Below are 23,136 nucleotides of genomic sequence, written 5' to 3'. Positions count from 1 at the left end.
TACTGTGTTGCACTTGCAGAGAATAATTTAGGGCCGTTTCCTTCATTTCAGGACGTAGTTCGATGTAAGGTATCAACTCAGAACAGTCACATTAAAAAGACCTGAACTAGTTATGTCAGAATAGGCATTGTGTAGGTAAAAAGCGTGGCATATCTTTTTGGATTTCTTTGCATTCCTTGTATTTCCTTGTCAGTATCTTAAACAGCTCACAAATCATGGGGGTATAAAACTGGAATTAACTCTTGCCAGGTCTTTGTGTTGCTAGTTTTCTGTCACAGATTGATTTGCCCTTGTAATGACAATAGCACAATCCAAAGCGTTTCCTTTTTGCTAAAAGGAGCGCTCCTGCTTTTCATATTCCTTTTTTGTAAAAAGAAAAAAGGCATGGCATTGTGAACTTAGGCGAGCTGCCAAACTAAAACAAGACAGCATGCTCTGACCTCCACTAGCGCAAGGCAAATGCTCAGTTCAGTACCCCCCGCCTCCGTTATTCACAGCACCCTCTTCCGGCTTTGATGAATATTACTTATTTTCTTGCTTGCTCATGACGTAAAACCAAAATAACGTTTGAAGGTAATTTGTTGAACGTATTAAAATGATCTGGCATGGAACATGTTTAGATCTAGGTTGTAACATAAGGGTGAATGCTGAAGGTGCAAAGACATGATTTATACGGCTTTCTAGACAGATTATTTCATAGTTAATATTTCATTTTCAAAGATTATGTTTAAAGACATGGTCTTTATTCAGTCATATACACATGGATAGGCCTAGCTTCTCTTAATATCTGAGCACTACCCTAAAGTAGTGAACGTCCTATCTCTGTTGTCTTTGTCTACTTTGCTTTGGAAGCTTCTAGTGGAGAAGCACTGGCATGGCAGATTTTACTGAAATAGAAATAAATACTACACTTCAATGCTAGAATTAAGTATCATATATTAATACTTTTCTTCTGTTGCTTTTTGCATCCCCATTAGCAAGCATTGATTAACTAGAGGTAAGGAGAAAATAATTTGTCATAATGAGTTTATAACAACGTAAAACTTAAGGAGTCATCCAAGTTACAAGATCATTTTGGAATGTGTATCTACGTCATGGCTGCTGAGCCAACTGTACTGCTTCTAGATGGAATAGTCTGAGCAAAAGTTTGTAACTTGATATATCGGTAGATCTCTGCAGCAGTTACTTCCCTCCCTCTCCCCCCCATTAAGCAGCCTGAAGGCGGTATTGATAAAACCACCAATACCATGAGTTAGGCATTCATTATGATAGCCACCAACTTTTGAAATTATTGCTCTCTTATTCTGTGAATTGCACTGAGGTGAGTACGCAGCTCCTCCCTCAGAATAGGCCTTTGGATACTTAAGCTGGTTCTTCATCTGAAGAGCAAAATAAACAAAATTAAAATGGGCCATCCTCAACGCATCCGTTTAATGGACCGCTTAAAACCAGGCATGTTTATTAACTCTGGTACCTTGTAGTTTTGTTGCTAGAAGTAGAATTGAATTTTACTTTATAAAATTCAGGTCTACTTCAGTAGCTTTGTGCAGTTTTTTCTCTATAGCGTCTGTGCTGTGGCTTGCAATTTTGTTCTTTTCTGTGAAACTAGAAGATTTTTCTTTCTGTCTTGGTTGCGTTGATTTGGTCAAAAATCAATATTGTGGGTCTTCATATGCCATCAGGAGCTGATCTAGTTGAAGAACTTGCCGCATCTTTGTCTTTGATACCACTAAGTGAAAACACTCCAGCGTTTTTGTCGTTGTAGGCAATGCTTGGCTGTGTTCAACCCAATTAAAAAAAATAGTACTAGTTATATCTTGTTTTCCAAAACAGTTTACTTTTGCATATTGGGCAGCAAAGCTGAGGAAGAAGATGGCTGAAAGAAATGCAGTCTCAGCGATCAGCTTGCTGGAAGATGTTAGAAATTAATGAAAGAAGAAATAATTTTCAATGAATCTTTGATCAAGTTAATTATGACCCAGTGTAGTTCTAAGTATTTATGAAATCACCAACTAAAATATAAAATACTAGAGGTAATAAACACTGTTAGTTGATCTTATTCTTCAATATACATATATTCTTGGTTTGAGTAGTAGTCTTCCATTGACTTCGTACCCTGTGTCTTTCCTTGCTATCTGTTGCCAAGCTGCACTCTTTGACATGTTCAGATCTGTAAACATGTAGCTGTGTAGCTGATGCAATAGCTGGTTTAAAATGGGGGTTTTTTTAATGTAATGTATACTTTGCTTAATGTTTCACAAATGAAAGATTTTCATTAAGATTCTGTTTTGTGATGAAACTGCCCTTTTTTTTTTTTTTTTTTTTTTTTTTTTTAAATGAATCCTGCTTCTGTAAACCTTTTGTGTTTTCCTTTTGGTTTTCCTTGCCTCCTTTCCTTTCTTTCCTTAGGTATTATTAGAAAGATCGATCTTGACTTCTCGATGGTAAGACATGAGAATATGGTTTTGTAGATGACTAAAGCTGAAACAAAGTGGTTTAAAAACCACCTTTCAGAATCTGTTCACTGAAGGTGAACTGAGAGAGAATCACTATTATGGAAAGTTATTTCCGGTTGTATGGTTAAATAGCATGTTTCTCATACCAGGTGTGAGAGATTTTTTGGTTTCTTGTTTTTCTCATCTTCCGTCTCTTACTACTCTTCAGAGTTCAGTGGTTTTATGAGTAAAAGGCAAATGCTTATCTTTCTTCCTTGACACTGATTTTCCTAATGAGTACTTTCAAGATGTGTCTAGTTGCTATTCAGAAGAACGGGGAATGTGACCTTCCTCTTGTAAATGTGCAGACTACATCCATCCATATCTCTGACGTAGATAAGTGAGTTCCTTGAAACAGTGCAGTTAACTAATTTCTATTTATCTGTGAACAGTTGATTCTAAAGGCAACTGTTCAACCTCATCCAAACAGTGGTGAAATAATTTAATTAAAACTTGCTGCTTTTGCCATGTGGTGGTTGCAGTTGACTTTCCATTGTAGCGTAAAAGTGAATTTGCTGATGTCATACAGAATTCAGGAAGTGAATTGATTTGGCTGTCAGGTTGTTGAGAATGGTTTTGGAAATCCAGGCTATCTTTGTATGTTTCTTTCCTGTAGTGTATGCCGTGAAACCACCATAAATCTATGCCATATGAAGTCTTGTTTGACTTGCTTATTTGGAAACTTTATTGAAATGGTTCCACAAAATGCTGAGCTATGTAGAAATTGTTGTCATTACCTGTGGTGGCTGCTAGCCTTTGCAGTTACTCCAAGGTGGTTGAGGAGTTGAAATATCTTCTGATGATTTTTTTTTTTTTTTTTTTTTTGTTTTGTTTGAGATCTGCTGGCAGAGTTACCAACAGTATACTGTAAGCACTTACAACTAGATTTTTGTAGTCTTTTTGATAAGACTGTAAATGTTATAAACCTCATAGGGCTGATTACCCTTTGGTTTGGCATTTTTTTGTTTGCGTGGTTTGTTGTTTTGAGATGGGTTTTCTTTTGTTTATTTTATTTGTTTATTTTTAATACGTTATTGTTGAATGTTCCAGTATGGTATTGAAAGTCTGGACCTACAGGTACTGGGGAGAGTAGGTTCTTGTTTCAAGAGCAGTTCTGTGGATTTCTATGATTTGTAAATATTTAACTTACACAGAATGACTGCTGAACTTCAGAGCTTCATTTCCATATGGTAGGTTGAACAAAATGGAATTGTATAATTTTAGTTATTCTTTTATTGTATTTTCCATCAGTTTTCCAGTTGTTCTTATGTTGCTGCCTTACAGTGGCTTTGCATAGGGAGAACATTTTTATCATGGTGACCAACTCTTGAGTCCACTTGCTGTCTTTGAACTCATTGCTTCCACTTCACCACTTCTGGCCCAGCTGGACACAGGTCCTATGCTCTGATTTGTTGTAGCTAGTAATCTCCCTTCTAATAGTGCTCAGCTTGAATCCTGAGATCTCACTCAATCTTGGTAAAGTAACCATAACATTGGGAGTAGCCTGTTAAGGTAACAGTTCCTTCTGAATGTGTACCTCAGAGGCTTCCCCCCCACCCCCCACCCCCCCCCCCGTATTCATTGTGTTGCTTTCGTTCCTCTTCTAGGTTCCTGTTAGACCAGAACAATTAATGAATACCGGGAGTGCTTGTGTGTTCAACCTGTTTTAAGATTACTATACTTACTTGGTTGTGAAGTGTAACATTACCTTTAATTTACCACTAATGATGCTTCTTAGGCTGATGCTGCTCTAGCCAGACGTGGCCAGTCATAAAAAAATGAAGAAGCAATAAGCTTGACTTCTTTCCAGTACTGTTTTTTTGACTTGTTCTGAAGCTTAGGAAGTTGTTCTAGCTGGTCTGTGCCATCGTGCTGAGGTCTGCAGAATTTCAGCTATCTAGACTTAAATTTCAGCCCCTTCCAGGAACATTTTTTGCGAACTTTTATTAATCCAATTTAAATGTAAATATGAACTTTGATAGATCCTAATCCCGTACCTTAAATGGGCAAGAACTAAAAGATTTAGTAGATATCAGACTTCTGGCCTGCTATTTATTGAAATCAAATAATTACTCTGTTGCAAAACTCATTGTCTTAATTCTTTGTGTCCCTGCACAGAAGGGAACATACTTGCCTAGTACACATAACAAAGGTAGCTTGAGTCCATTGTATAATCTTGTGTTCGCTGTTGAGATTTTTAAATACAGAACACTTCAGCTTTGTAGATTTAAGTGTTGTGAGCTGAGTAGCATAGAAGGCGGCGTGTCCTAGAATAGTTCCTTGGTGACATTTGTTTAGAATTTTTTTGATAACCTTTTCCAAATGCTTTGGCAAACATAATGTCTGCTAAAATGTAGTACAGTCCTTATGCTTCCAGCATGCAAAGGTTAAGTACCTATCATATACTGGCAAATATTGTGTCTGTTCTTCTACACGTCTAACTTATCTCTGGCCTTCAACTTGGACTGTAAAAGCATCTGCAGATTAGAAGTCATTAAATTTTCTAGGAATGAAAAAACTAAGAAAAAAAATACTTGGAGGATGTAGATCGTGTAACTCATACAATTATATTTGGAAAACAGTTGGCTATGTCTGTATGATTCTGGACAATTGCTTGCCTGTCCTGTTTCATAACCACGTGTGTCTTAGGCAATGATTTGAACATCAAACTGAAAGCAGAATCGGAGAAAATATGTTAGAAATTAATTTACTACTTCCTTCTCAAAACCTTCCAGTTGCAGAGAGCTTTATTAAGTAGGTATAACTGCTTCTTTCTTCATTAATCTCTTTCAGAAGTTGTTTGTCTTAATGGTGAAAGATGACTCGCAAATTCATTAATGGTTGTTTTCCCATCAGTGGAACTGCAGTTTTGTGAGCTATGACAGGACAAAATCCATGCTTTGACAATATATTAAAAAAATAGCTACAGTAAATTTTGCCCTTCATAGGACTTCATAGAAATCTGTTAAGTGTTTTTAGGGTTAAGGAACATGCAGGTGTTTTATATACTTGGAAAAAACAGATTGTTGGATACTCATATGGTTGACATCTCGTTGGTAGGGAGAAGGAGCGTTCACAGTGCCTGTACTCAGCGTCATTTCTCTCTACTGCAATAGGCAGAAGAAGGAGGATTCTCTAGGAGTGAATAAGGAGAGAAATCTCTTTTAGTCCCTAGACTGCAGGAGTACACTCCAGGTGAATTACATCTCTCCATCTTCTGTACCACCATTGTGTCAAAAAAAGCACGCTTTATCGTTAGGTGCCAGCCATAAGACAGAAAGGCTGTCTTCTGGCTCATGTGCTGTTTAAGTTGAGGGGGAGATCCACTCCTACCCTCAGTTATACCTGTGGCTTGTGTGGAGAGAGGTGAAACAAATTTATGTAATTTCCTATCACTAGGAACATGTGGCTGTATTAATAATGGATGAAAAGTACATTTTAAAATGGTAATTTCTTGTTGTGACCTTGTGAGGATCTAGCTGTGAAGGAAGTACTGTATTACAGATAATTTTAGGCTAGATGATTGAAGAACGGAATTTATAGCGATTCATTTGAGGTAGGCTTTTTGTTTTCCACATATGTATAAAATTAATTGAAAGAGAAAAAGTTGGGAGGGTGTAAGACATTGCTGTGAATAAACTTCCTAGTTTTCAGTCATATTTAGGCCTCTAATCACATTTCTAGGAAGCTTTATGTCTGAGTGGGTGTGGCACAAGGTTAAATACTAGGCAGGAGTCAGTTTGAAAGGCAGAGATTTGGTTGTCTGTTCTTGTGTGTGCTCTTCTGTAGGACAGACTTCTAGAAAGCCTCACCTGCTTTTATGGGTAAGTATATCCTGCCTTCTGAGATCCTGTTTTCACTGGAAGATGCCTCATTTTTTGGCTTTTTGAATTGCTGTTTCTCCCTTTCTCTGTTTCTCAGTTGAGTAGGCTCAAGCTTGTTTCAACGGGACAGTTTAGCTCTCTCTGCAAATAACAAAAAAGGGATGTAAGGTTTTTTTGTGGGGTTGTTGTTCATATTACCAATAAGTAGATTGATACAAAATCTCCGGAAATACAATTGAATGTGTGTTAGTGAATCTAATTCAGGTCAGATATAAAGCTTTCTGAAGAGAAAATTACATTATGAAGCTAAAAAGAGAGAAGTCTACTTCTACCTGTTGCTGTTAGGTTCTCACTGAAATCCTATCTAAATTAATTTATTTTCTCACTTAATTTCCATTCATGATGTGTGCACAGTGATTTCAAAGCAGGGTTTTTGATCAGAGCGTATTATCAAAGTCTAAGAAAGGAAGACATGTTTGCTGGTATGGTAGGAAACGAGATTCCAAGGTGGTCCTCAGTCTTGACTCCCTTCTTGGCACTATTTTGTCACCGTTCTGCTACTACTGAACAAGAGTAATTCAGTGTCTTAAGGCAACTGTTTCTGAGCAAAAGTTGTCATACACTCATACTCATGCAGGTGTACTCTTAAAGTACATTTTTTCCACAGTCCAGTACGTAAATTTTAAAATAACTTGGAACAGTTCATCATCTTAAGTTCTTCAAGATCTTCTGATTAATTTCATGAGTATGTTTAAAAAGCACCGGCAATATCAGCATTGGGCTGTTCCATTCCAAGGTCTCTGCTGCTTTTAGGGGTAGTCACTAGTTTCACAGCTTGATTTTTCTCTCCCTGTTGTCCTGCACCCCTCTGTTCCCCCCCCTTAATGCAGGATGTGTTGTGTTTTCAATGAAAAATCTGAAAGGCCTGCAAATATGCAAAGAAAACATCATGTAAGGTCACAATGCTGATGGTTCTCATATAGAAAGAAGTATGATTAGCAGTTTAATAAATTGTCATTGTCCTTGTTGGTGAATCCAGTGTTGACTGCAGTTTTTATTAATATTACAAATCTGGTATCTTTTGTAAACAGCTATATTACTCTTTTATAAGTAACATTTTTTGTTTTAAAGTACTGTTCTTTCACTGACCATGCGAATTTATCAAAAACTGCAGTTAGCTGTAGCTAGACCTTGTAATACAATGCCGAATTTTGTTTTCAGTGGCTTGCTGTTATATGCTTATGTTATATGCTTACTGCATATTACAACTTTGACATCTATAGAGCTATTCACCATTTAAAGCTGATAATCTGTTTAGGTTGAGATTCGTATTAACATTGTAGACAGTGAGTGGATATACTGCAGTTCTGGAAAAACGAAGATCACAGTATGCGTTAGTAGCCATGACAAGAGACTTACCATTCTTAACAGTGAATGCTTTCACTTAAGTCATTTACATTTCCAGTGTGAACAGTTACTCGAATGCATTTGTATGAGGACTGCTTTAATCTAAGTTAAAATGGCCGAAGGTGAAGAGAATAAGTAATTCCATTCATGACTGGTTGCTCAGCTTTTTCAAGATGCAGATTAAAGGCAAGGGATAATTTTTCCAGAGTCCTTTTTCCAAGTATTCTTTTTTTTTTTCCTGATCATTGCAAAGGTAGGATGAAAATTACTACTGATTTAAATTGTCTAATTTAACCTTTTCTTCAAATCAGGTGCATAGGGAGAAATATTTCTGTGCTTTGAGTATGAGCTTAGGGTCTCTGTGTGATCGTGCTTTAGTTTGAAAAATGTTAGTGTTTACTCTGTCACTGCAGTAATTCCTAGCAAATGTCCTTTTTTTGTTACTAGAGGAGGCCTTAGTTTAACCAGTAACTTCGCTCTAGTTCCTCCCCTACTCCCAGCTGATTTAAGAGACCTACATTTTTAGCAGAGTAGAGGCAGTAGTAGTTGTGTCCAGCAGAGACTCCAGTTAATACCTCTAATTCATTAAACACTGTTTTGATTGTAGTTATGGTGGTATTGCTTATGGGGGAAGTTTTAGACATACATATCTCAAAACCGTGAATAAATGGGCTCATAGTACACCTGGTTGTATTTTTAGTTGTATGTAGAGCTAACATAAATGACTATTTCTAACCTGGTTCCTCAAAGTATTTTGTGGCCCAGCTTTTTTAAGTGCTAAATTGCTACTTATTTGTCAATATCCTTATTGGCTACTTAGATGGAGGTTCATAACAATTAGATTTTTACTTTTTTTGCTGTAATAGGTTGTCCTAATAAGAATTAGTAATTCTCATGTGGTTTTGTCTGCCTTCAAAACTAGTTTTGCTGTAGCACAAGTCTAAAGTATTGATGTATAATTACTTGGTTGACTTTCCCCTCACAATGTTTTTGGTGTCTTCTGGCCCTCTCCACCAAATTGGTGGCCTGCCACTGCTCATCCTGAAGACAAATAATGGTTATGTTATGAATAAATTATGAAACAGCTGCAGAAATTCAGTGCAAACCTTAAGAATCAATGGTTATTAAAGCATGAACTCTCTGAATGCAGGAGACAAAATACATTCTTCAGTCTGGGCCTTCATTAATAAAGTTTTAGAAACCTGCATTAGAGAGGGAAAAAATGTTTCAATTATGTCAGCAAAATATTTGGGCTTGCAGAACTGATGTCACATTCTTAAGCTTGGCTTAGGAAAATATTTTAATTCTGCTTATTTTGAATTTATTGTTGTAGTGGCATCTTCTCAGTGTGCTAGGCTCTAAGGTCTTGGAACACATATCCAAGAATAATTAGTTCCTTATGCTCCACAGACTGCTGGTGAGCTAAAAAGCTTGAAAGTGATCTTTCAAACGGTAGCTCTTTTTTCCTTTCCCCATGTCTTTGAAAATGGGATAGAAGACTTACATTCCCTTAATGTTGGAAGCGGTGTCTGTATAGCAGAGTTACTAGTCTGGATTGTTGAGAACTGGCTCTCGTACATTTAAAATGTCCCTTAGGAAGATCAGCCAGCCTCCTAAAGAGATATGAACTCAAGAGATTGATTTGCCACAATTAATTAACCTAACAGACTCACCTAAGTGCTCTAACTTACCTCTCCCTTACTTTCTAAGAGCAAGGTTGGGTACGTTTGCCCTGGGCTTGTTCTTCCAGAATGTTTGGGTGATTCTTTTTACTTTGAAACACTGTTTTTCAGAACAGCACAAAAATAATTAAGCTTACTCTTCAAACAAAGCCTGGTGACCTAAGTATCCCCTATGAGGAGACATGTAAGTAGAGAACAGAGAAATGTCTTACTTTTTCAAATGGACATTTCCCTCTAGTTTCCAGAGACCTGTCTTTGTAACTGTTACCAAACCAAACTGAGTAAACTTGCTTACAATTATAATACATTATTTGGGTCAGCTCGTTCTGTAAGAGCATGACTAAGGACAAAATAGTTGCATTATAAAAGCTAAACTGTATTTGCCGTTACCATGGAATTGTTGCAGGTGCTGCAGTTGTATCCTGGGCAGTGCTTATTTTTGTGCATGTCTTTTGGATTCAGGGGAAAAGGATGATGGCTACCAATCAATAAGGAGAAGCTAAGCTGCTTCATATTTGCCATGGTGCAAAAGTATGCAGCTTAAGGCAATTACACCCACCTGTGACAACTTGTTACCCTGGTGTCTGTGCATGTCAGTGCCCTGTAGTTAGCTGCAAGGCAATTTGCAGTAGACAGTAAAATTATGAGTGAGTGAAAGGGTTGATGAAGGGATGCAGGAAAGTTCCTCTGGCTTTGAATAAGTACTAGATCTATTCAAATTTTGTATAAAGCATGGAGGGGTGTACATCTATTAAATGGTTAATTGGTAAATAGGAACATACACAAGGTTTAGTCAATGAGTAGTTTTGCATTGTCCTGTGAGAGGAATTATGTGGATGCTTTAAAAAGTCATTGTGCTTCAGAGTCCTTGTGTATTGTATAAAGCCACAGGAAAAATTGTAGCAATATGGTGAAAAGAAAATAAATCATATCCTAATATTACTAAGTAAGTGATAAACCTTACCACTGTTTTTAAAGCTGCTTAGCTAAACTCACAGCTGTTTATTTTGGTTCTGTTGCAGAACAGTTGCTCAAGGAAAGAAGTAGATTAGAGCTCTAAAATAACTCTTTAAAAATGCTCTATGCATGTGTGTCTATTGTTCTGGTACTAAAGGTGTGCATAATATTGCAGTAATGGGAATATTTTTTCTTTTTATTTCTCCCCCCTTCCCCCTCTCCCCCCATCAGTTTTTATGTGCCAAAGAATGACTGGAAGGCTTGTGTATACATAAATGTGTCACTTGTTCTTCTCAGCTGTTGGAAAGGAAATAGACTATAAACTGTTTTTTATTTAAAAACCTGTACATGAATTAATGTTGAACTTAGACTTTTATATTGACAAGTACATTGGGTTTTTTTAACGAAGCTGCTGCAAGCTCATTTAGCATTAGTCAATTCTCTTAGTCCTTCTTCAGCTTGATTCCTATTCATTAGAACAGCCATTGTGTGTGTTTTTAATATGAAATTTTAGGTCCAATTTTTTTTATTGTGTTCAATTTTTGGTATATGTCCTGGGTTCAGCTGTAACAGTTATTTTTCTCCTTCTATAACAGTTATTTTTCTCCTTCTTAGTAGCTGGTGCAGTGCTGTGTTTTCAACTTCCACCTGAGAACAACACCGGTAACACACTGATGTTTTTAGTTGTTGCTAAGTAATGTTTACCCTGATCAAGGACTTTTCAGTCTCTCATGCTCTGCCAGTGAGGAGGGACATAAGAAGCCGGGAGGAAGCAGAGACAGGACACCTGACCCAAACTGGCCAAAGGGATATTCCATACCACAGCACATCATGCCCAGTATATAAACTGGGGGGAGTTACCTGGAAGGCCCAGATCGCTGCTCAGTTTGGGCTTGGTATCGGTCAGCAGGTGGTGAGCAATTGTATTGTGCATCAGTCGTGTTTTACTGTTTTCTTTTTCTTTTCCTTTTCCCCTTTTAGTTTAATATTTTCTCCCCTTGTTATTTCCTTTATTATTATTATTATTATTGGTGGTAGCAGTAGTGGTTTTGTATTATACCTTAGTTACTGGACTGTTCTTATCTCAACCCATGGGGTTTACATTCTTTCTGTTCTCCTCCCCATCCCTCTGGGAGCTGGGGGAAGGGAAAAAGGTGGAGAGTGAGTGAGTGGCTGCGTGGTTCTAAGTTAATGGCTGGGCTTAAACCATGACAGAATGTATTTTTTGGACTAGCGTAGGAAAGAAGGAATTATTCAAAGGGCAAGCATAATGGCAAAAAGTCAGCGAGTCCTTCAGCCAGCTAATTATTGAATGTGGTTGTGACATTGTGAAGGTGGGAGGCAGATGAAATAAGAGACTATTACATCTGAATCAGTTAAATTTTAGACAGATGCTTAATACCTAGCATTACTGTTGATAAGCCCTAAAAGCAGACCAAACCTGCAAGGCTTTCTGGAATAAATCTTTGCAGAACTTAACTTTCTTTTGTTTTCTGGGATTTTTATGTATTCTTTTGTTGTCCTTTCCCCTTGAAACCTGGAGGGAATTTCAGAAAGCTGAATTTATTTAATGTGAGACTAAACTTCAAACCTGTAATTGAAAATAACATTTTTTTTCCTTATGCATTCTGGATATGTCATGTGTTTATCATACCCATTCCCAACCACTCTTACCTCAGAAATTTTGTTATTCTTTTGATTATTTTGTTACTTTGATCTGTCAGTAGTTGGGTTTTTTTGCTTGTGTGTGGTGATGACTAGCTGTCTTCCCTTTCAGGCAAAATCCTATGCCTATAGTTAATTGTAACCATCAGCTGATGTATTCATAGCTTGTCTAGTTTAGTGAACATGTAGTGGTGTCACTGTCACTTAGTTCTAATCAGCCTGTATGACTGGAAGTTTAAAGATTAGTGCTCTTTGGAGGTAAATTCCGTAACCGCTGATGTATGATTCCTTTAGCTGTGGGTTATAGGCATTTTCTGGCCTTTCTTCTTTCTCTGAAGAACTCCAGGAACATACAGAGCTTCACATTACTAAACATAATGAAGAAGGCTTTGATCAGAGTTTCCCAAACTGTTTCCAGTTGATTCAAAGTCCCAAGCAATGGGAGAATCCTTGGTCTGTGAACTGTTGAGCTGGACCAGCTGAGATGATCATCTCTTGCAGGCACACCTGTCTGTTCATCAAGGGAAGGTGGAGAACTTTAAAAACCTCTGGACAGAGGTGAGCTAATTCATACACAACAGAATTGGTCTGCACAGTGTATCCACTAATGAAACTTCTTGCTGACTTTTATATGAAAAGTGAAAAACGAAAAATAAAGTATAATAAAAGTACACCTCTCTTCTTATAAAAGCAAAGTTAGTCATCCTCTTTGTTCTTCTTTGTCCATTTTTTTTTTTTTTTTTAATTCTGCAAATGGAAAAAATTAGCTCGTCTCTGTCTAGCTTATTTGGTAGTAGAGGGGGAGGAGGAGACAGTGTTATATATCTGCACTTCCAGAGCTATTGCAAAAATCACTCAGTGTATCATGTATATGCGGGTGTGGCAGAGGCTACATGCTATGCAAGTTCCTGAAGTTCAGGGAACTGTATTAATTTGCTGGTTATACCCAACACAAAACTAAATATAGAAGTGTTTTTTGTGTTACTTTCACTTCAGTAACTCCAATTCCTGATATATATAAATATGGTTGCAAGTCAAAAGATTGTTGTGGAGCCATGCTAGAATGTTTTTTTGTCAATTAAATATTCACAGATCTTGCTGAAGGATATTTCTAATTACTTCTTTTCCCTTTCTGTCATGGCAAAGGATGAGTCTCCAGTTTGTTTGGAGTTCTTCTCTGAACAGTTTAAACAGCATCAGTCACTAAATGGGTTGGAATGGTGCAAATTTGTCTGCAGTTATTTATAGCGATCCCTTACTTTCTGTTGAGCTTACGTTAGCTTGAAGTAACTGCCAATCTTTTACTACTGTTTAGGAAACAGATTTTAAAAAACCTATAGTGAATTGTCCCACATCTGTGATTGTTTTGCTCATTAGAACTAATAAGCCACATTTCATTGTGACCTGGGGGTTGAGAGATGTCCAGTCAATCACTGCCATTAAAAGCTTGTGAGGGCAAAATGGAGAAGTTCTTGCTGTTGAAGTTCATTGGGTTAATCTTCTTTGTCTGTGTACATGATGCAGGTATTGAGTTACAGACACTTGTAATGTTTCCAGGTGTTTGTATGCCGGATTGCCTGTGTGGAAACTTGTCATTACTTGTGGTTTAAAAGAAAAAAAAAAATAAATTGCAGTATTTTTTTCTCCATAAGAACCTGTAATTGGTTACAAGATCTTTTGTGAATTTTGAGAGAGAAAATATGTAGTATCTTAGAAATGTTTTTCTTAAATACAATCAAGTATTGTAAGGGAATTGTATCAAGAACGGAGATTTTTTTTTTTTTTTCCTCTGTGTCAATCAGCTAGCCTTCAGATGAAAAAAAACCCAACAACAAACACTAAATTTAACCTACTTACAGGAGCTGTAAGTATAAGAAAAAAATTGTAAGTGCACACTGAGGGGTATTTTTTGTTAGGAAGGTTAGTTTCTTCAGCTGTAGAAGATTCTTGAAGGTGTAATGGGTTACATGGTCTCCTGTGAAGTTCTGATAAACCATTCTTAGCATGTTCTTGGATTAGTTTTCATTCGGATTCCATTAGTGAAAATGGAAGCATGCTAACGAAATCTGAGAGAAGAATTTTTAGGCCGCATACTTTAAAAACAAGAATGGAAAGCAAAGAGGAATAGTAAACACAAGACTTGTTAAATCATGTGCCTTAGCTATAGTCAATGTAACATACCATCAAGGAACCAAGTTAAAATAGATTATTATTTTGAGGACCTTTTATTTGAGACCTGCTTCTCTAAGGTGCTGGTTTACTATACATGTTGCAGGCAGAGGGGAAAGCATTTATTATGTGTCTTTGAAGCCTTCAGCAGACAGAACAATTCGGAAGTAACTGGAAAAGCTGTTCTTTCCCATTCTCCGAATGTTTTTCATAAGCTACATGAAGAGAGTTGTATGGTGCGATACTCATCTTGCTTTGAGGGCTAGGATTATGGTTATTAGGTCACTGGACTGCCTATGTATTAGTAGTGTTAATGCTTGTAACAGAAGAAATAAAATTCACCAACTTGTCAGTGAAGTTGTAATTAAATTGCCAGTCCCCTGGGGAATTAAGGGAAGAGAAGGCCAAAAGGTTTCTTCTCAACCAAATCTTGCTAATGCAGCAGAGGCGTAAGCTCAGTCCCCAGCTCTGTTAATGCAGAAAAGCATCCCTTTGTAATACTTCTCATGTAATCAAGATCACATTAAATCGCACTCTTCCCTTTTTTCCTGCGCAAGTGTTATACTGGGTTAGTAGGGGACCTCAGGAGTGGATCTTGGTTCCAGCCAACTTTACAGGTGCACAGATTTTAAATTTAATGTAAATGGAGAGTTTAAAAGTATATGATTGTCTAAGTTGGGTGTTGAAATGGGTGATTTGGAGAACCTTTCAGCATGGACATTAAAACCTAGAAAAGTTAGCTTTTGTTTTAGAGGACTAACATGGCTCAGCATTATGTATGACTATTTTGTAGCGAGGTACAACTCACATGTCTAAGGCTGAATTACAATAATTCCCCCCCCCCGCCTTAAATCAATGGTGCCAGGCATTGCTGGTGGAACTAGTTACCACGACGAATACTCGTGCTTCAGAACGCCTTCTAGATACAGCTGTATTTGAAAAGAAGGTAGAAGTGGATTTCGCAATACTTAGATGCTATTAAAAACAGCATGAGAGAGAGATGCCGAGCTGCTGAAAAATTGGGCCAAGTGTTCAGTGTATTATTCTCAGGTGGAATATTTGGCCCCTAAAAGAATATTGACAATGTTTGAAGCATTTTTAATACCAGCAGTTTTGTTGTCACAGGTTGCATACCATGTAAAGTAGGAAGTCATCTCTTAATTGTGATAGAAGATACTATTGGAAGTAAGGAAACTGTAAATGAGAACCATTCCTTGTCTGAAAACTTATTTAGCTGCAGAAAACAGGGAAGAAACTGTTGGGTGGTTAATAATCATATACTTGCATACCTATACTGTTTGAACAAAGTGACGAATAGTAAGCAGGTCAGAAAGAACAATTATATGTGATTGCCTTCTGTAAAAGGGAAACTTGTCCCTGCGTACATGGAACAGGAATGGATTTCCTGTAGGTCTACAATTGATACCCTTAATTATTTTGCTGACTTTAACAATGAGGGAGGAAAACTTTGTTCTTTCTCTAGAAATGTTGGTTGTGTTGCTCATTCTCAAGACTGTCCTTTGCTTATGTATGCTTATGTGTCAAACATGATAACTGTATTTTGTATTCAGCTATAGTGGTAAAGTTTTTTCTGTGTTTAGAGCTGTTCCACCTTTTAAACCTATAAGATGAAGAGGTCACTTCAGTTAATCAGTGTAGTTCTCTCTCTTGCTGTACACAGTTATGTATGCATGGATGCACAGGCCTGAAATGCATTCTGACCAGTACTTGTTTTCAGTAGCTGTCTTCCTAAAAGTTTGCTGCTGAATGGTGAGTAAAATCATCTGTTTTCAGTTGCATATTCACTCATCAAGGGAGAAAGGGTAGTGAAGTCAGGGCATGAAGTGTAGGAGCTGTTGAGTTTCATGTATTACAATGGGAAAATACTGTTCTTGTTTAAAGTACAAAGGCAATAGTTTGGATAGCTTAACTTAAATAATACTTTAAAAACATTTTTTCTCTTAAAAAGTAAGAAATTGCAGTCTACTTGCTTATATGTGCCCTGTATTTTGCTGTTGGCTGGCTGAAAGTGTTGAGTATTTCAAATTATTTGACTTGTCAAATACCAGTTTTCTGATAAATGTGATACTTTAATGAAGATTCAGTACTTCACTGCAATGGGTGTGAACTAAGAGCTCCCAATATGTGAAAAAGCATATTCACCTTTAGATTTTCATTGAGATAGCTGATCAACTGAATTTCTGCTGTAGGCTTTTTACTAATTTGAATGGCCTAATGAATTTAATTGTAAATGAGAGATCATTGGGTGGAAGGTGGAAAGGGACCACTGGTTCTAAAACTTGGTGAAGAAACATCCATCCTCTAATAGAAGTGTGTAGGAGCTGGTCAGAATACATTGGTGTAAGGTTAAGTATTAAAAATTGTTCCCTTTTATTGCATTTTGGATTAGTGGCATGGTTGTGTAGCTGGGAAATGCTTCTAAAGAAGCCATGTAAGAATTCTCTGGTGCTGGGGTCTGTGGTTATGTGAGTCTGCCCATGACTGTGTTTATGCTGGAAGCTGATTCACCTTCACATTCAGGAGGGCTTGTTTTCAATTGCTGTTGACTGCCTGAGATCAGCCATTAGGACTAATGTCTCTTGTTCTAGAAGTATGCTTTAAGCTCTTTGGAATCAACTTCTAATAAAACTTAAATCAAAATTGCTTAATTGTCTTCATCATAATATAATTAGGAAAAATAAGGGTTGGGCTTTTTCACTGCAGAAAGAAACTGTACCCTTCTGGAGCCCATAGTTTAACCTTTAGATCAGAGAGGTGAAACTGAAAAGTACAAAGAGCTTATATATCTTTCAAAGAGTATATATATCCTTGATAAGGACACAGTATGTTTTTTACAAAGAAAAAGACCCCTAGTGGACTGCTAATAAAAACCTTAACTCTGAACAAATAGGCACTGAGCAATGCTTGTTCATGCATATTTAGACCCACTGGGCTTTGGCAGCAGAGTTCCCAAAGTCCCCGCATATGTTTTCTTTCTATCCAGTATTGTGTGGCCTGGGTAGCATCGCAGCTGTAATTTGGTAGTTTGTCATTTGTTGTGCTGCTGAAGACAACCAGTGAGACTTCTTCTGTTTGTATTCTGTGTTCTGCTTTATGCTTTTTTAAAAATGGTTTTGTGATCAACTGAGATGCAGAGTTTTTCAGAGGTGATGGCTACAAGTTTTGTTTGTAACAAGTAGCCCTCAGTGGGAAACAAGAAACCACAGAGAAGGATAAACTGCAGCTAGCTTGCAGACAGGCTAGGACAGAAAAAATGCTGTGGTGATCCCAGGAGAGTATTGGTATGAGGAACTATGTAAAAAGCAGCAGATTGAACTGGTCATTGTCAAACAACTGGAGGAATTTTTCTATAAAGCAATGGTAAAATGACTTACATAAATGAAAGGAATACTGGAGGCTGAAGTTGGGGAGAAAGATAATGGAGAGTGTAAGTCAGTACAAAGTTTAGAAAGAAGTGAAAGACTGCTTGGTTTGCTTTAATTCAGTATTGAGGAATGGCATATAGCTTCAGAAACTGTGGTTAAGTGACAAGTGGTATTGACAGGTAAAGAGACCTAGCCGATCTGAAAGTGTCACTGATATGTAATAAATGTGGGCAGAGCCAGGCAAGTTAGATGTCGACAGTAGCAGAGACTTCTTAAATAGTACCCTCAATCGAAGTGCTTGAATGTATTTATGCAGTATTAATAGTCACTTCTGTTGTGCACTCATTAAGGCTTATCTCAGCTCTAAAACAGTTATTATCGATGTACTTAACATGTTGTGAAATGCATGAAGAGCAGAGCTCTGAAGAACATGAGAAGAGTTGTGTTTTTATAAAGACAGACATATGTGATGAGACTGAAGCTGATGTAACAGGTGCATGACTTTGCCTTTAATATTTGGTTAACTCTCTTACTAAATAGCAATGCACTGTGGCAAGTTCCAAGGATCCTACCAGGGCAGGAAGTTCATGATGATTTACATGCTTTAAAGTAACAGAAAAATTTCCCAGAGTTCTTAAGAATAAGTATTTTAAAAAATAAAAATAATTTGGAAGCCTTTTTTTTACTTACCAAGCAATGTATTTATGAAAAAAGAAAGTTGAATTTAAATTTGGTATTTCCAAGGTTTAATTTCTGAATTGTACTTTAATTTTTAGATAAGCTTTGAATATTTTGGATTGTTTTCAGGATGTGCTGTATTGTACGCTGCTTCTTTGCATTATTTAGTTTGCATATTTTTTGAATATTTTTTTTTATTGCTGTGAAATAGGAAATCTAAAAGTAAACATTAGTTACATTGTTATCTTGGAGTTTCAACAGCTTGGGCTCTAACAGTTCACATTACAGTTCTGTAATTTGATTGTGGGTTCTGTTTACGGTGTTCTTAATAGCACAGAATTTGCTGCAATAAGATCAAGAAAAAACTCATAGTTTTAATGTGTTGTGAAGCAAGCTTCTGTAGCATATTTACTTGATCAAAAACTTATCTACTGGGGACTCTTGTTCCCACTTTCACTTAACAGCTCTTACTCTCTTAAAAGAATCTGAAGACATATATTTAGGAAATTTTGAATGTATAAAGTGATTCTGATACAACCCAAGTGATTAGTTATAAAACTTAATATTGGTGCCAAAATTGTCACTCTTAATTACTTGGCAATTACATTTTGCTGCTGCATTGAAGTCTTGATGACACTGAGACATAATGCGAAGCCTCTGAGAACATTCATAGAACTTTCGATATGAAGTGGCAGAGATAACCGTTTCAATTTCGTAACTGCTGGGTGAGTAGAGTAACTGCTGATTCTGTGTAGCAGTTGACTAGACATTAAGAAGTTATGGTGCTCTCTAGAAGTAGTCCTCTGACTTTCTGAAGTCAGCAAGAAAATAGATGTGGCTTACTTGTTGAAAGTTGAGGCACTTCTGATCAATTTTACCCTTAATTCTTTATTCTTAATTATTTATTAAGATCCTGTGATGTTAATTTCATGCTAGAAAATAAATCTCGTTATGGGAAGATTGCATTGATCTCATAGCTCTATAGACTTCTAGAATAGGGTTTCACTATTATAACTGCACTTTAAACTTTCTCTCACAGTGATTGTTTGAAGTACTTGGACATATATTGGAGAACTGGACAATATATTGGACATATATTGTCAAGATTCCTAACTTCTATGTGCAGGAAACTGTAGAAGATACTTGAGGTCTCTGATGAACCAGGCTTCAACTTCTGCTAATGTTTGCTAAGAATCTTTAGACAGCTTGTTTTAAGGGCTTTTTTTCATGCCCCACTGAAGAGTAAAAAGAAAACCTAGACTTCTACGCCTAGGACTTTGTAACCCTGAAGCCAAATACCAGTTCTCTATCATCCACATAAAAGGTGCTGCAAAGGGAGAAAGCCAGATATTTTCTCTAAGGGGTACCCCAATGGCAGATGAAAACAATGATATTGTGCAAACAGATAAAGATCATATGAAGATTGGTGGGAAGGAACTGAGAGAGAAAGGGAAAGAAATAATATAAAGGGCATACAGGCTGCACTATGGAACAGGCACTTCATTTCTGGTTGCTATTATGGTCAAAATTTACTGCTAACTATGTGTAATAGCTTTAGTCTATTGGAAAAAAAAAGGTAAATTGAAAAGTAGCTGAGATACATCTCTGCTTTCACTGTTCAGATGCTCAGATAGCTATTTGTCAGATAGCTGTTAGGCTCTGCCAGGCTAATGGCTGACCTCCTAGTTGAGTCATCTCTGGCAGTTTATCTAGGGCAGTTTATTATTTACTCTCCACTTCCACTTGTGGCCCACGGAGTAAAATCTTTGGTACACCTAAATGCAATGCATTTCATGGGGAAGCCCTTGGAACTATGTATGTGGTATGCCACTTGTGAAGACTCACTTTTTGAGGCCAGAATCCCATATTCATGTTGGTTATGGAGTTTGTACTGTATGCTGAGGGCTAGCTTAAAATATGAATATAGTTAGATGATTGACGTCAGTCGAATTACAGAGATGACATCACTGTAATTCGTAGTTCAGCAGACAGTGAAATAATCTTTCGATTGCAGTAGGATTTAAACACAGTTGAGAAAGCGCTACAGTGGTCTATTTCTAGAAAGTAGGTGTTTCATTCTAGATACATAAACTTTCAAAAAAGTAGTTCTTACTATCTGAAGAGATTTTGCTTCCTTCAGTGCTTAATAAACTTTTAACAATCAGTCAGTGTGGCACTAGTCAGATCCATCAACTGTTGTGTTAAGCTGGAAAATATTTGGGAAATCTCACTGTTTATGGTGGTTTTTCACCTTCGGATTGTGTTTAAGAATGCAAAGCATACTTCATGAATGTTTAAGGTGAATACCCTACCCTTTATTGTAGGGTGCTTAGAATTAATTTCCTGAAATTGATCTTTCTTCCAGTAACCCAGGGCTTTTCAAGGAGCAGATGCCAGCAAAATACATCTGAATGGGCTGTAGTGTGCTCTTCCTATAATTTAGAGGAATTGTTCAGGATGATAGTGTCAAGTGTCATTACTCTGGCTTTTGCTTTTCTGTTTGGTGTTTTTCCATGGAAAGTGAAAGATCATACTTGTGTGTGTGTGCATGTTGCAGGCTATTGCTCTAATGCAGATGAGAACACAGTTAATTTCTGTACTTTACATCTCCCACAGTAACTATTTATGTAAGCATAAAGGTAATGCAGACAAGACAGAAATTTATAAACAAGCTTTTGGAGGAAAAACATATTTTAGCATTTAATCTGTAAGATTTTTATTTTTTTTTTTTTTTTTCATATCAGAAGTAGGTGCATCCTGACATGGTGGCTGAGAATCCTATGCTCTTCTGCTTTCTTTACTTGTGCTTTTATTATAATTTAGAACTGTAGTGTGGGAGCTCTGAAAACTAGTCTTGCAAGATAATACTCTGATGCTGGGAAGGGTGGTCATTCACTGAAATGAAAAAAAAAAAAAGGCAAGCTTGTTTAAAATACTATTTTATAGTGCCATTCTAATGAAGTTCTTATTGTCACCTTTACAGAATGGCTGAATTATACACTGTCAAAAGTTTATTTCAGATTACATCTGTTGCAGAAATAAGAGTTTTTTCAAAAGCTAGATTGGATTAAGTGAGACAGGCTGCTTTAATGTTATATGTCATGAGGAAAATACAGGGGTATTAAAGAACAAGCTACACTGTTGTCTTAGTAAAAGCTAAATTTTGCTAATTCAGAAGTAAAAACGCAAGTTGCTGGCTAGGGTTAAACCATGACACATGAATAGGAAGTGTCAGAAATTATACTTTCAGGATTTTTCTCACTGTTCATTCCTTTTATTTGTGTGTAAGAATTTTGAATGCAGTTTCTAAGAGTTAACATTTGCGTGTTTGTTGTAAAACTATACTAAATGCTTCAAGTTAATGAAGTTAATTTAAAAAAGCAATAAAATGCACATTTGACTTGAAATACTGCTTCTAACTAAAGTAGAGCTAAGGCAAGGACATTTGCTGAAAGATGGTTTAAACAAAACTTGTTCAAACTGTTGCCTAGGATAGGAAACTACGTTTTCAAAAGACCTTTTGTTTGTAAGGCTGCCAGTCTAATTCTGAACTATTGGGATAATTCTTCAATGTAATACTACTGTTGATAGATGTTCTACTCTAGTGTTTTCAGTTTTTTTAGGATTCCTAGATTATGTCAACTTACCTGGTTTAAGCTATAATGTGAAGTTCTTTTCTTCAGAACTTCTCAGCAAACCACTTTTTTTATTATGTTAAAGAGTATGTCTATTTTCTATGCTAAAAGATTTTAGTAAATTATAAAGAGAAACTGTAGTGTGCTGTCTCATGTATTCTGTATTGTTAAAACACTTAAAATACAGGAGTTTGCTGAAGGGTTAAAAACATCTGTATTAAATTCCAAAATCATCATGAAGTATCATAGTCTTATCCCTAGAATTCGAGTGTACCCATATGTTGCTTCCTCTTTCGAAGAAACTGTAAGTATTTGTAGTCCCATTCTCAACAAAAGTCACTTGAATAGACACCCTATCAACAAGAGATAGTTTGCACAAATTTCAGATTCTGTCAATCTTTTTATAATCTGCAGTTGCATCACTATAGCATTGTAGTGTGAAGGTAACTTAAAATTTTATTTATATTTTTGTATCTATCATAGAATCAGAGTGTGGTTTGTGTGAGGAAGGAATCTTTAAAGATCATCTAGCCCAGCCTCCTCCCGCACCCGCCCCCACGATGGGCAGGGACATCTTTCGCTAAATCTGGTTGGTCAAAGCCCCTTCCACCCAAATACGCATGGTTTTTGTGTGCATATATGCACACACAGTTGCATGCCAGTGCTCCTTGTTTCTGCATAATTGTAGACAAGTAACACATCTATGAATAGAGAAAAAACTGCAGTGTCATAGAGGAGGGAGAGAAATACTCGATTTGGGGTCTTTCAGCTCACAAATTCATAGTTGAAATGTGTTGCTCTTTGTGGTGTCAGCTGTAAATCTTTTATGTTCAGATTTTACATACAGCAGTCTTTCAGATATCAGATGTTGCTACCCACACAAAATCCCGAGTTCTTAATAACCAAAATGCTGGTTGAGCCTGTAGGATACTTCAGAACAAATTTGACATTTGGCTAAATTGTTAAACCACAGGGAAGCATTTGGGGCTTTTATTAGGGAAAGGAAAAAAAAAAGTAACACTAAAACTGGGCATATATTTTTATTCTCCTTTGTTATTTAGGAAATATTTTAACATTAAGATTTTCTCTGGTGAGAGGTTGCAGAAGACTTACATAGCATGAGCCTTTCTGTTCGCACAGTAAAGAATTAAGAAGTCTGAAAAACATATGTGCTTCATCTGACTTGTTAGTGCTGAAACCACGGTACTACTTCAGCTGACACACATTCTAGAGGTTCT

General features: G+C 36.8%; 1 protein-coding gene across 7 annotated transcripts in view; it reads left to right on the top strand.

Moving 5' to 3' along the window:
- SPIN1 (spindlin 1) overlaps positions 1 to 23,136 on the top strand; it is a 57,404-nt gene that overhangs the window by 2,096 nt on the left and 32,172 nt on the right. Inside the window, exon 2 of one of the 7 annotated variants that reach the window (XR_003989328.1) lies at positions 19,303 to 19,445. The exons of 5 other annotated variants lie outside the window; for them this stretch is intronic. The gene's annotated coding sequence lies outside the window, so the exon portion shown is untranslated. Of the gene's footprint in view, positions 1 to 12,147; positions 12,589 to 19,302; positions 19,446 to 23,136 lie in introns of those variants that run through there. One more of the 7 variants, XM_030471367.1, reaches the window with a different exon arrangement.

This window comes from Strigops habroptila, chromosome Z (assembly GCF_004027225.2).
Source record: "Strigops habroptila isolate Jane chromosome Z, bStrHab1.2.pri, whole genome shotgun sequence".
In the NCBI taxonomy this organism is placed as follows: Eukaryota; Metazoa; Chordata; class Aves; order Psittaciformes; family Psittacidae; genus Strigops; species Strigops habroptila.
The sequence above is the reverse complement of the archived record's forward strand: the minus strand, read 5'-3'. Positions and strand labels throughout refer to the sequence as shown.